General features: G+C 45.3%; 1 pseudogene; it reads right to left on the bottom strand.

The window, feature by feature from the left end:
* Positions 1 to 13,397, bottom strand: part of LOC131192838 (zinc finger protein 420-like) — a 265,780-nt pseudogene that overhangs the window by 251,289 nt on the left and 1,094 nt on the right.

Raw genomic sequence — 13,397 nt, 5'->3', positions numbered from 1 at the left:
ACTAGAGGAGTAAGAAGAAGAAGGCACAAAAGATTTACTCAGATGATACGCTGAATGACTGATTATATATTGTATATTTGTTTGTCTATAAAATAAAATAAAATGATTACAAAAAAAGGGGGGGAAATTCTCCCTGCTCGAGTGTCATTTGTCTCCGGGCAGAGTCCTTTGTGACTTCACCTGAAGGAGGACGGAGAGAACGAAGCTGAAAGTGGGGGGGGGGATCCCTTCAGTCTTGGGGGGGCTGCAGCTCAAGGGAGGGGTACAGGGCAGGCCCAGAAGGGACCCTCCATTTTCGTTGCTCTCTTCATGATTCTCAGCCAGATTTTCCTCTGTGTGCATGGAGGGGTGGACTAGATGTCCACTTAGGTTCCCAAACTGCCTTTGAGGGCCTGGTCCTTCTCTGAAAGGGGCCTCTGGGCTCTTTCTAGCTAACTCAGGGGAGGGGAAGGGTCCCTGAAACAGAGACTAGTGGGTGGGCTGACTAAGGAGAAGAAGGGGGGATGAATCCCCCAGGAGCAACGGAGGGAGGGGCTACTCCAGGGGGAGGGCCTCATGGGTCATTGGATCGAAGGGTCAGCCCCACTGCCCAGGGAATCCCCCAGAGGCCGAGGGGGCAGCCCCACAGTCAGGGAGGGGCTGGGAGGCCAAAGGGCTGCGGCTGAGAGAGGCCGAATCCAGGAAAGGCTCTTTCTCCAAGATTCCTCAGGGGAAAATCTCTCTCTTTTTTTTCCCAATTTTTTTTTATTTTCTATATTTCCAACAATTTAACCAGTGTACAATGCATTCAATTATCCAACATTTATTCCTCCCCATAAATTGTACTCAATCGGGCCTGCCCAGTCACCACTCCCTTCCTTAAACCTTTCTACCCTTCTCTACCTTTTTACTTTCTCCACCTTCCTCCACCTCACTTTCTTACTTCCTCTTCTCCTTCCCACTTCTCACTTCCACCCTTTCTGACCCTCTCACTTCCCCTACTTCTTCTCCCCCTACTACCTACCTACCTACTTTCTTCCTTCTCTCTTCTCTCTCCCTACCCTTTCCCTTCTGGAGTGGTTGCTGAGCAGGCCCAACTTTGCACCATTCCAACTTAATTAATTCTTCAATTATTCATGTACATTGGCAATCAATCAATTTATAATCTTCCCCCTTCCCCCCCCTTTCCCCTCCCCCCAAGACTTCTCAGAACAAAATACAGGGTATTATATCTAACAAACATAATCTAAAATATAACATAAGACATAACGCTTTGTTCGCGTTGGTGGATGATCTCTGGAGGGCCCGGGACGGTTGTTCCTCTGCCCTGGTCCTATTGGATCTCTCGGCGGCTTTTGATACCATTGACCATGGTATCCTGCTGCTGCGGCTAGAGGGGTTAGGGGTGAGAGGCACCGTTTTTCGGTTGTTCTCCTCCTTCCTCTCGGGCCAGTCGCAGACGGTGTTGGTGGGGGGCCAGAGGTCAACCGTGAGGCACCTCCTATGTGGGGTGCCACAGGGGTCGGTCCTCTCGCCCCTCTTGTTCAACATCTATATGAAGCCGCTGGGTGAGATCATCCGTGGTTTTGGGGTACAGTGTCATCTGTACGCTGATGATACGCAGCTGTACATTTCCACCCCAAACCACCCCAACGAAGCCCTCGAAGTGATGTCCCAGTGTCTGGAGGCCGTGCGGGTCTGGATGGGGAGAAGCAGGCTCCTGCTCAACCCTTCCAAGACCGAGTGGCTGTGGATGCCGGTATCCCGGTATAATCAGCTGACTCCATCGCTGACTGTGGGAGGCGAGTCATTGGCCCCCCATGGCGAAGGTCCGCAATCTGGGCGTTCTTCTGGATGCACGGCTGTCATTGGAAGAACAAACGACGGCCGTCACCAGAGGAGCTTTCTATCAGGTCTGCCTGATACGCCAGTTGCGTCCCTTCTTAGACCGGGATGCCCTTGTTACCTCCCGTATGGACTACTGTAACGCTCTCTACATGGGGCTCCCCTTGAAGAGCACCCGGAGGCTTCAGCTGGTCCAGAATGCGGCCGCGCGGGTGATAGAGGGAGCAAATCGAGGCTCCCATATAACACCCTCCTTCCATCCATCCATCCATCCATCCATCCATCCATCCATCCATCTACGTGGGAGGAAAAGCTCTAATAGCCTCTCTCTGAAGTGAAGGAGCATAAACTGACAGAAGGAAAAAAATAAAAATAAAAATCCCCCCTCCATGACCGCTTGCACAGATGAACTGGACCAGCCCCCGATTCCTGCACAGCCTCCAAAGGGCTCTGCTGCTTCTTAAGGGGCGGGGGGGGGCAAAGAATAGAATAGAATAGAATAGAATTTTTTATTGGCCAAGTGTGATTGGACACACAAGGAATTTGTCTTGGTGCATATGCTCTCAGTGTACATAAAAGAAAAGATATGTTCATCAAGGTACAACATTTACAACACAAATGATGGTCAATATATCAATATAAATCATAAGGATTGCCAGCAACAAAGTTACAGTCATAGTCATAAGTGGAAAGAGTTTGGTGATGGGAACGATGAGAAGATTAATAGTAGTGCAGATTTAGTAAATAGTTTGACAGTGTTGAGGGAATTATTTGTTTAGCAGAGTGATGGCCTTCGGGGAAAAAAATTTACCTCAGGATGTTCCTGTCTGCTCTGCTATGAATGTTAAATACATTTATATTGATATGAAACTACAAGTTTGTGTCTGTGTCTCCCACTTCCTTTGGACAGCAGCCGCACAATTCCTCCACATTGCATCTTCCAGTCATGGGTTTCATCCCATGAAGTTTCGGTGATCCCAACAATGTCACATATCTGCCTTTGGGCTCCACCGTCACCATTTCTTTCTCGTACTTTGAGCATCCGTGCAGAGGCCTCTGAATCCCTTTTTCACTGACCTCATATTTGGTTTTAACATCTCCTCTTTTGGGTCCGAGTTCCCCTTCTTTCTTCCAGTTTGGTTGATTCCTGTGAGATTTGACTTGGAATTAGCTTCTAAAACTTCGTCTCCGTCCCACTTTGGTCTCACTTTCAAGCCCTTCGGATGAAGCGAGTCAGTTGGTTCCCAGAGACGACCTTCTGGGTCCTTGTGAGGGGCAGCTCATCCCCTGCCAAAAGCCTCCCACGTGGATATTGTGGACCATGGTCCAAGAATCCCAATTTTTCTCGAGAACCATCCCCTAAGACAGGCTTAACTTCCAAGGTGCTGCCTTCCTTCCTTCAATGGTTCCTTTTATTGGGAGAATGGAAGAGAAAACCACCTGTGCCCCCATTTCTTTGCCTTCCATGCCCACCTGCTCCAAGTCTCTTACCATCATTTCCAGGGATTTTATCATTCCTCCCCACATGAAAGAGGAAAAGGGGATAATCATCTGTGGACTTCATTATTTCTGTAAGCCCCTCAATCCCATCTTTGGTAATTGCTCCTGGAAACCACCAGCCACCCTCGTTTGATTGTCTTGAAACACATACACACCGTGTTGCCTACAGATGAGGGAAGTTGTATTCCTTGCCCTCCCCAAAGTTTACCCCTCACCAGCCATGGCATCTTGGATCCCCTCAGTCACATCTTTCATAGCTGCTCCTGGGAAATAACCAACCACCCTAGTTTGATTCTCCGTTCTACAAATGGCCAGTTTCACCTTCACCCTATTTCTTCCTCATACTTTGAGCATCCATGCAGAGGCATTGGAGTCCCCCCATCTCTGAAATTATCCATTTTAAGAGTCCTTCCCTAAGAGATGGAGCCATATTTTGGGGGAGGGGGGAGGCCATTTAAAGACTGTGAAGGAAACTGCCCACCAGAATGGGTTCCCACAACTTGCAAAGCCCCCAAGACCCCACAGCCTCCCACAGGAGCCTTTGGTGGGGGCAGTGAAGGCAGCTTTCCCCTGGCTGGTCTGAACGCAGCAGAGGTCAGGAGGGCCCTTCCTTGGCCTGGTCACGTGTCTGAATATAGCTGCATCTTGACACCCTCCTGCTGCCTAGAGTTGAGGGGAGTTGTAGTCCTCTCCTTTCCAAAAGTTTAAAAGTTTCCTCCTGGCAGAGCTGGAGGAACGGGGCTCTGGGGAAGAAGGAGCCTCACCTGAGCAGGAGGATTGGGCCCACCTTTCCCCAGGAGGGTCCATTCTGGCTCTCCCCCTTCTCAGGGCACTTGTGGGGAGCCATTGGGGGGCACCCGAGACTCCCCCTTTATTTACTCAGCCATTTCAGCCCTGCAGGGGGGAAGGTGCTCCAGGTCTCCTCATGGAAAAATCTGCTTATTTTAGGGGGAAGGGGAGTGTCTGTTTGAGTGAGTGAATCATGTGACTGCAGGGAGGGAGGTGCTCCAGTTCACCTCATGAATGAATCTGTTTGTTTCTAGGGAGAGGGGAGAATGGCTGTTTGAGTATAAGTAGGAAGTCTTATTAGCTGTGTGCATGGGAAAAAACAGATGGTGTCCATCAGCCTTAGAAGGCAACTCATGTAGAAGGAAAATTCTGATCTCAAACCTCCAATATCTTGTGGCTATACCCATCTATGGGAAAGTCTTCAGGAGTCAACCTCGAGGCAACCTCGAGGAGTGAGGAGGAGTGCTAGAGGAGTAATACTTCTCTAAAAAATCTTGGTCCAGCTGGCCTGGCTGGTAGCACCTCGTAAGGGCACTGTAGTTTTTGATGGCTTAACGTCAGATTCCTTTGATGTTCGAAGTGGAGTGAAGCAGGACTGTGTCCTCGTGCCAACTTTATTTGGGATTTTTTTTTGCTGTCATGCTGAAACATGCTTTTGGAACTGCAACAGAGGGTATTTACCTCTGGACCAGATCAGATGGAAAACTCTTTAATCTCTCTAGATTGAGAGCAAAGTCTAAAGTCCAGCTGAAATGCTTACAGGATTTCCTCTTCACTGACGATGCTGCCGTCACTGCTCACACTGCTGAAGACCTTCAACAACTTATGGACAGTTTTAAAAAGACTTGCCAAGACTTTGGACTAACAATCAGCCTGAAAAAAACACAAGTCATGGGTCAGGACGTGGATTTACCTCCCTGTATTACAATCTCTGCACAAGAACTGGAGGTCGTCCATGACTTTTTGTACTCGGCTCAACTATCTCTGACACTCTCTCTTTAGATACTGAGCTGAATAAACATATTGGTAAAGCGGCCACCACATTTTCCAGACTTACAAAGAGAGTATGGCTTAATAAGAAGCTGACGGAACATACAAAGATCCAGGTCTATAGAGCCTGCATCCTGAGCACACTCTTGTTCCGCAGTGAGTCTTGGACCCTTTACGCACAGCAGGAGAGAAAATTGAACATCTTTCATATGCACTGTCTCCGATGTATTTTTGGCATCACCTGGCAGGACAAAGTTCCAAACAGCGCAGTCTTAGAATGTGCTGGAATTTCTAGCATGTATACACTACTGAAACAGTGATGTCTATGCTGGCTTGGGCATGTCGTGAGAATGGCTGATGGTCAGATTCTGAAAGATCTCCTGTATGGAGAATTAGTGCAGAGAAAGTGCCTCAGAGGGAGACCACAGCTGCAATATAAGGATATCTAAAAGAGGGACCTAAATGGACATTAACAACTGGGAAACCTTGAACTCTGATCATTCAGCTTGGAGGCTAAAGACGCAGCATGGCCTTCTCCAATTCGAAGAGACATTTGTTTGGCAGGCTGAGGCAAAGAGGCAGTCCTGGAACCAGCGAAATCTGGGGGCTGGGCGGGGGACCGAATGTATCTGCCCTCAGTGTGGAAAGGATTGTCACTCTGAAATTGGCCTTTTTAGTCACACTAGATGCTGTTTTAGGATCTCTTTTCGGAGCACGATACCATAGTCTTTTGAGACTGAAGGATGCCAATGCAATTTCAGCCCTGGTGCCTAGTACAAGTCCTCAGCGGCTGGCACTCCATCCACACTTTTGGCTCACGCAGGAGATCCTATACCATTTCAGGCTCTATTGATATTCCTATAGGATCTATTTCAGACAACTGACTATCCAGTCTCTTCTTAAAAACGTTCAGTGATGAAGCAACTGCAATGTCTGAAGGAAAGATGTTCCACTGGTTAATTGTCTTCACTGTAAGGAAGATTCTTATTAATTTGAGATTCTCTCCTTGCTTATTTTACATGCATTGTTTCTTGTCCTGCCCTCTGGTGCTTTGGAAAATAAATTGACCCCCCTTCTCTTTGTGGCAGCCTCTCAAGTACTGGAATACTACTATGCTTCTTTTCTGTAGACTAGCCACACCCAAATTCTGCATATGTTCTTCATATGTTTTAGTCCTCAGGCCTTTAATCATCTTAGCTGCTTTTCTTTGCACTTTCTCCAAAGTCTAAACATCTTTTTTGTAATGTGATGACCAAAACTGGATGCAGTATTCCAGGTGTGGTCTTATTTGGGCTTTATAAAACGATACTAATACTTCACATGCTTGTGATTCTATGCCTCTGTTTATATAATCAAGGATTATATTAGCTTTTTCGGCTGCCGCCACACATACGTGACCCATGTTGAAGTGATCATCCATTCAGATTCCCAAGGTCTGTTTTTGATGCAGGTTTCATGTAATCTGTTTTTCTTGCCCAGGTGTAAAATCTTACCTTTTTTCCATATTAAATTTCATTTTGTTGATTCAACCTCATTTGGATCAGAAAGGCACAATATACATACACATACAAATCTATAGAGACATGGTAGGTCAATAGTTAGAACCCACTACTACAGGCTAATTGCCCAGAGCCAGGAGTTAGATCCTGACCAGCTCATGGTTGATTCAGTCTTTCATCCTTCTGAGGTCACTAAAATGAGGACCCCGATTACTGGGGACAATATGCTGACTTTGTAAACTACTCAGTGTGGTAAAGCATTGTGGAGTGGTATACAAGTCTAAGTAGAATTGCTTTTGCTATATGGTTTCTCCCGAGCATGGATCCTTTTATGAGAAGTAAGATGACCATTCTGAACAAAGCTCTTTCCACACTCCATGCATTTATAGGGCTTCTCTCCTGTGTGGATCATTTTATGGGAAATAAGATTACCTTTTTGAGCAAAGGTCTTTCCACACTCCATGCATTTATATGGTTTCTCCCCTGTGTGGATCATCTTATGGGGAATAAGATTACGTTTATTAGCAAGGGTCTTTCCACACTCCATGCATTTATATGGCTTCTCCCCTGTGTGGCTTCTTTTATGGGAAATAAGATTACATCTATGAGCAAAGGTTTTTTCACACTCGGAGCATTTAAATGGCTTCTCTCCTGAGTGAATCTTTTTGTGTCTTCTAAGTCCACTGCCATGAGTAAACATCTTTCCACACTCCATGCATGTATATGGCTTCTCCCCTGTGTGGATCATCTTATGGGAAATAAGATAACCTCTTTGAGCAAACGTCTTTCCACATTCCATGCATTTAAATGGTTTCTCTCCTGTGTGGAGCTTTTTGTGGCTTCTAAGTCCACTGCTCTGAGCAAAGGTCTTTCCACATTCCGTGCATTTATATGGCTTCTCTCCTGAGTGAATCCTTTTGTGGCTTCTAATTCCACTGCCATGATTAAATGTCTTTCCACACTCCATGCATTTATACGGCTTCTCCCCTGTGTGGATCATCTTATGGGAAATAAGAGTAACTCTTTGAGCAAACGCCTTTCCACATTCCATGCATTTAAATGGTTTCTCTCCTGTGTGCAGCTTTTTGTGGATAGTAAGTCCACTACTGTAAGCAAAGGTCTTTCCACATTGCATGCATTTATAGAGTTTCTCTCCTGTGTGGATCATCTTATGGGAAATAAGAGTAACTCTTTGAGCAAAGGTCTTTCCACATTCCATGCATTTATATGGTTTCTTCCCTGTGTGGATCCTTTCATGGGAAGTAAGTCTACAGCTACGAGCAAAGGTCTTTCCACACTCCATGCATTTATATGGTTTCTCCCCTGTGTGGATCCTTTTATGGATAGTAAGTGTACTGCTATGAGCAAAGGTCTTTCCACACTCTATACATTGATATGGTTTCTCCCCTGTGTGAATCCTTTTATGGATAGTAAGTTGCCCGCTTGTTCTAAAACATTTTCCACATTGCAAACATTTATAAAGCTTCTCTTTAGTGTCAATCGCTTTTTGAGTTGTAAGGAACTTATTTCCAAGAGAAATAATCAATGTCCCATTGTAATTTTGTCCGTTGTGTCTTCTTATAGCATCTTTTCTTTTGTTTTGGGTTAAATAGTCTTCATTTACTTGTACTTTAGCTTTGATTAGTTTCACACTTTTTCCAATATATTTTTTACTTATTTTCTCTTGTTGGGCAAGAAGTTCTTCCATCGGAGCATTAGTGGAAGATGAGCTCTCCTGATTCCAATTCTTTGACTGGTTTCTCTCATGGCTTTCGAATGCCATTCGAATTCCAAACTTCTCCCTTCCATCTTTAGCATTGATCATTTGGATCAGTTCACAGGAATCTTGATTCTCCTGCCCATTATTATCTTCAAAGCAAAAGAGAAAAGAAAATGATAACAAGGTTAGAGAAAAAGATCAAACTGTAGAAAGTCAAGTGAATTTTCTTCTGAATTTCTCCAAAATTCCATTAGGTTGTATGTTTGCAAGCTTACAGTGGTGTGATATAGACAGGATAGTTTTTATATTCATGAGTCATGAAAGTTTTGAAAATATAGAAAAAATATCTCTTTCTTCACAATTATCTATATATGTGCAAATTCACTCAAAGTCAGTTTTGAGTTAAGGAATAATCAGGGGAAACATCCAAGAATTAGGAGAAAATTTAAGATTTATTAGGGTGGCTTAATTTCAGCAGAGTCCTGTGAGAACTGAAACAATTTTGAAACAAGCTCCTTCTTCCCTAGTGTACCTTGGACCAGCTGCTCTATGCTGTCTGTCTGGAGGGCGGGACCCCCACTTGGCCCGTTCCTTGATCCCAGCAATGAAAGTTTGGAACGAAATCCCTTGCTGAAGCCTCCCATTGGCTTGTAAATGTTCTTTGTGCTGAGACTGGAAAGGTTGGGAGACTTCAAGAATGGCTATTTCTCTGCCCCGAAGTCCCATCGCCTTGCAAGAGTTCTTTGACTGGATCTGGTACAGGCATCAGTTTGCAGAGAAGAGAAGGCCTAAAATACTTTAGTGTGAGATCACACGAGACCAGTGCATGATCTCAGGCTACTAATCTTGTGTACTACGAGGCCTAAAGTACTGCGTTCTTTTATAAACAAAGGACTGCACAAGATCCAGGGTAAAAGTCTTTGAAAATGAATAGGTTTTCCCTCTCTTTGCAAAGCATTTTGCCCTGGATCTCATGCAGGCCTTGGTAAGCAGAGAATAGAGGCCTAAAGCACTGTAGTGTGCGATCACGTGAGATCAATTGTGCAAGATTTCCCACTACTGATCGCTCGAATCTCTCACTACTTTAGACCTTTTTTCTGTAAATGCACTGAAGTAGGCAAAGGAACTGACGGCTCACCACATCGTCGCAAGGTACCATATTTTTCAGACCATAAGATGACCTAGGTTTAGAGAAGCAAAACAAGAAAAATAAATAGTTTTTGTCCTGTGCGCGTTCCGTTTTTGCCCTCCCCGGCATTGAGAAGCACTCTGCAGGCTTCCCAAACCCTCTGTGTCCCCCGTTTTAAGCCTCTCTGATGCCGGAGAAACCAAAAACAGGACCCACAGAGGCCTCCGGAGGGCAAAAGTGGGCCCGTTTTTGGCCTGCAGAGTACTTCTGGACACCAGGGAGGGCAAAAAGGGGACGCATAGAGGGTTTGGGAGGCCAAAACCAGGCCCGCATTCTCTCTATAAGAAGCAGAGACATTTCGACCCACTTTTTTTGGGGGGTAAAATGTGTCTTATAGTTTGAAAAATACGGTAAGTCCCGGTGGGGTGGGGTGGGGTAATAGGTAGGGTGAATGTTGCAGTGCCCCTGCTGTCATTCGTAAGTGTGAACAACAGTGTGAACAACAACACTTGTAGTTTTGGGACTGGGTCTCAAGTACTTGGGGGAAAGCTGGTCGTAACTTGGAATAGTTGCTAAGTGAACTGTCGTAACTTGGGGATTACCTGTACCCCAGGATGCTCTGAGTGACATTGCATGAAGCCTTTGTTCTTGAATTGGATTGGAGAATACTCTTCCATGGGATGAGTGTGAAAGTTGAGTTCTCACACAATTTTGGAGGTCTTAGAGAAAAATGACAACACTCTCCTCTCCAGAGGACACATAAAAACACACCTCGTTCTTTTCAGCCTCCACAGGTAAGTTCAAATAGAAATGGAAAAATATGGATAAGAAATGGCACAGAAAGCATCTAAGCAATGAGACACTGACTCTTTCCTTCCTTGGAGCACGAGGCGGCCATATCTTTTCCTTCTCCCTCCCAGGAGACAATATCTAATTAGTGGTTTTTTAATAAAAAACTAACTATCATCTGTCTTCTTGAACTCTCTGATTGGGGACTAGAAAACTCTTACCCAGAGAGACCACATTCCTATGGTTTTCCAGCATGACTTCCGAATGCAGCGTTTTCTGGTCAGGATCTAGCTGAGACCATTCCTCCTCAGAGAAATACACAGCCACCTCCTTGAAGGACACCAGACTCTCCTGAACACGGAAAAAAAGAACAGAACAGGAGGATTCGCAAGATCTGTTCATCTTCATCAATGATTTAGACAAGGAGGTTGAAGGGGAATTCATCAAATTTGCAGACAAGATCAAACTGACAGGAATACCAACACTCCAGAAGATAAGCTCGGGATATACACTGATCGACAGATTGGGCCCATCTAACAAAATGAAATCAACAGTGAGAAATGTAAGACTCTACATTTAGGAAAGACCAACCAAATGCACTGGCATAGAATAGGTCAGTGATGGCTAACCTGTTTCTCTTTGTGTGCCAAAAGCTTAAACATATAAAGAAAGGTTGCTGCAATTGGGTACGTCTGGTTTCATGAAAAGGACCAGGGGGTGACATGATAGCAGTGTTTCAAGAAGCAATGGATGGAAACTATACAAGGAGAGAACCAACCAACAAGAGAAATTTTCTGACAGTGAGAACAATTAATTAGTGGAATTACTTGCTTCCAGAAATTGTGGGTGCTCCAACAGAAATTGGACAGCCATTTATCTGAAATGTTATAGGGCTTCCTGTCCAAGCAGGGGGGTTGGACTAAAATTGTTCCCAAATTCCCAAAGCAGACATATGCACTTAGTTAAATGGCTGTGCGTTACACAAGTCCTAATTTTAGGTGAGAAAATGGGCAAATCTGAAAATTGCTTTCACTAAAGAAATATTTGGGGAAGTTCATTGATTCTTGAAAACCTTCAGTGCCTTTCAGTAAAGTAATCCTACTTCTGGATCAACTGATCTATCGCTTTATCACTGATTGATCTATCACTGATTGGGCCGCGGTGTGGCTCAGGCTGTAAGAAGCCTGTTATTAAACACAGCTGCTTGCAATTACTGCAGGTTCTAGTCCCACCAGGCCCAAGGTTGCCTCAGCCTTCCATCCTTTATAAGGTAGGTAAAATGAGGACCCAGATTGTTGGGGGGGCAATAAGTTGACTTTGTATATACTTTGTATATACTTTGACTTTGTATTTGTATACAAATAGAATGAGACTATTGCCTTACACAATGTAAGCCGCCCTGAGTCTTCAGAGAAGGGCGGGATATAAATGTAAAAAAAAAATAAATCTAGTAGCCATTGGCTGAAAGGAAGAAAACAAAGAAGTACAGGTTACAAATAAGTTTTTTTACAAAGGGTAATGTGGCAATGTATTTATTTTTCATTATCCTTGCACAATTGCTTCTTGTAAACTCAGTTGGAGGAGTATCTAGCAGAACAAGATAACCAGAGGAAGCTATGCTGGCTGACAGCAACTTGAACCTGCCATTCTGCTCTCCACATTGTGGAAGAATACAAAAATAATCCAGTCCAAACAAGGAGGGAAAATAGAAGGAGAAAGCACTCTGCACACCCGCTTCGCTTCCTGAAGGGAAAATAGAAATCTAATATCTTTTCCCTTTCTTACTTGTTTTGGAGGTTCAACTGCTGTTTGATCTCCGTCATAAAAACCAGAAAGCTTCATTCTTTGTTTCTCTGTAAGCGATAAATAATTTCGAAATGCATAATTAACAAAATAGGAGGTATTCTATAGAAGGGAAAAGAGAGTGAAGGTAAGACAGATGGATAATCGGAGGATCTTTCATTACCTCCTGAGGTGTCCTGACTTTGATCTTCCCAAGGGATCCTCCTGAAAAATAGCTCCTGGGGGGGATTTGATGGGTTCTTCTTTCCCTCAGGATCTCTGATCTCCACAGTGCAGCACTTCAAATAGGAAGAAGAAAAACAGAAGCAGAATTAAGGTACATCATATGACACAAAGTGGATTCTTATATTCGGAACACAACCTCAAAGCCTCCAATATCCATCCGTGAAGTTGAGTGAGAAAACAACTGAACAATGTCCTACAAGAATTGGTGGGACATGGCCACATTTTATGAATGTCTGAGACATTTGGTAAGGAGGGGTGAAGTATTCCAACACATTCTCCTTATATTTTTTGAACTCTCACCTGCATCTCGACCTGCTCCTTCTGCTCCTCTATCTGGCTCAGGAGGAGGCCTTCCACCAGGGCCACTGCCTGGGAGCTGGTCTCTGCTCCACATTCCCGCACCCACCCCTCCATCTCTGGGGGCAGGAGACCCAGGAGCTGCTCCAGAACCACCAGGTCCAACATTTGGGCTTTGGTGTGCTTTTCTGGTCTCAGCCATCGCCTGCAAACGCCATGGAGTCGGCTGCAAAGTCCTCGGGGACCCTCAGCATCCCAGTATTGGATGAAGTTCCAGGGCTGAACTTCTGAAGGGAGGATGGTTTCCTCCTCCAGGATCTTCTGCCCGGTTCTTGTCCAGAGCTTCTCCCCCTTCCCAGGTTGAGCAGCTGAAGGGTCTTTTCCGGCTCCCTCCTTTCCCAAAGGTTGTGTCTCCATCCTTTCTCTGTCCTGCAGAGCAACTCCAAATGGCTCCAAGGACTCTTCTGGGTCTCCAGATGCCTTTTCCTTCACAGGAGCATTTCTAGGGCCACAAGACTGATCCCTGCAGGTGATTCTGCTCTTTTTTTCCCCCCAAGAGAAAAGTTTGCCTTGCAATGACCACAAATGGCTTCCAGTTTCTGTATCTGAGATGGGAAGAAAAAGAAACGCCAAGAATTAGAAAGTGGAATTCAGCCACTGAGCGACCTTCACCCAACCTGCCCGAAGCCCCAAGCGGCTCATCCCAGCGCAGGGCCGAGGTCTCCCGAGCAGGGCCGGGAAGGAGGCAGCTGGAGAGGCCGCCCCGTTTCTCTGCCCCTCCGGAAACAGGATGCGGTCTTCGGGGAGCCTGGTGCGAATCCTGACTCTCTCC

This window comes from Ahaetulla prasina, chromosome 2 (genome assembly GCF_028640845.1).
Source record: "Ahaetulla prasina isolate Xishuangbanna chromosome 2, ASM2864084v1, whole genome shotgun sequence".
Taxonomy (NCBI): Eukaryota; Metazoa; Chordata; class Lepidosauria; order Squamata; family Colubridae; genus Ahaetulla; species Ahaetulla prasina.
Note: the sequence above shows the minus strand (reverse complement) of the source record. Positions and strands in the feature narration are given on the sequence as shown.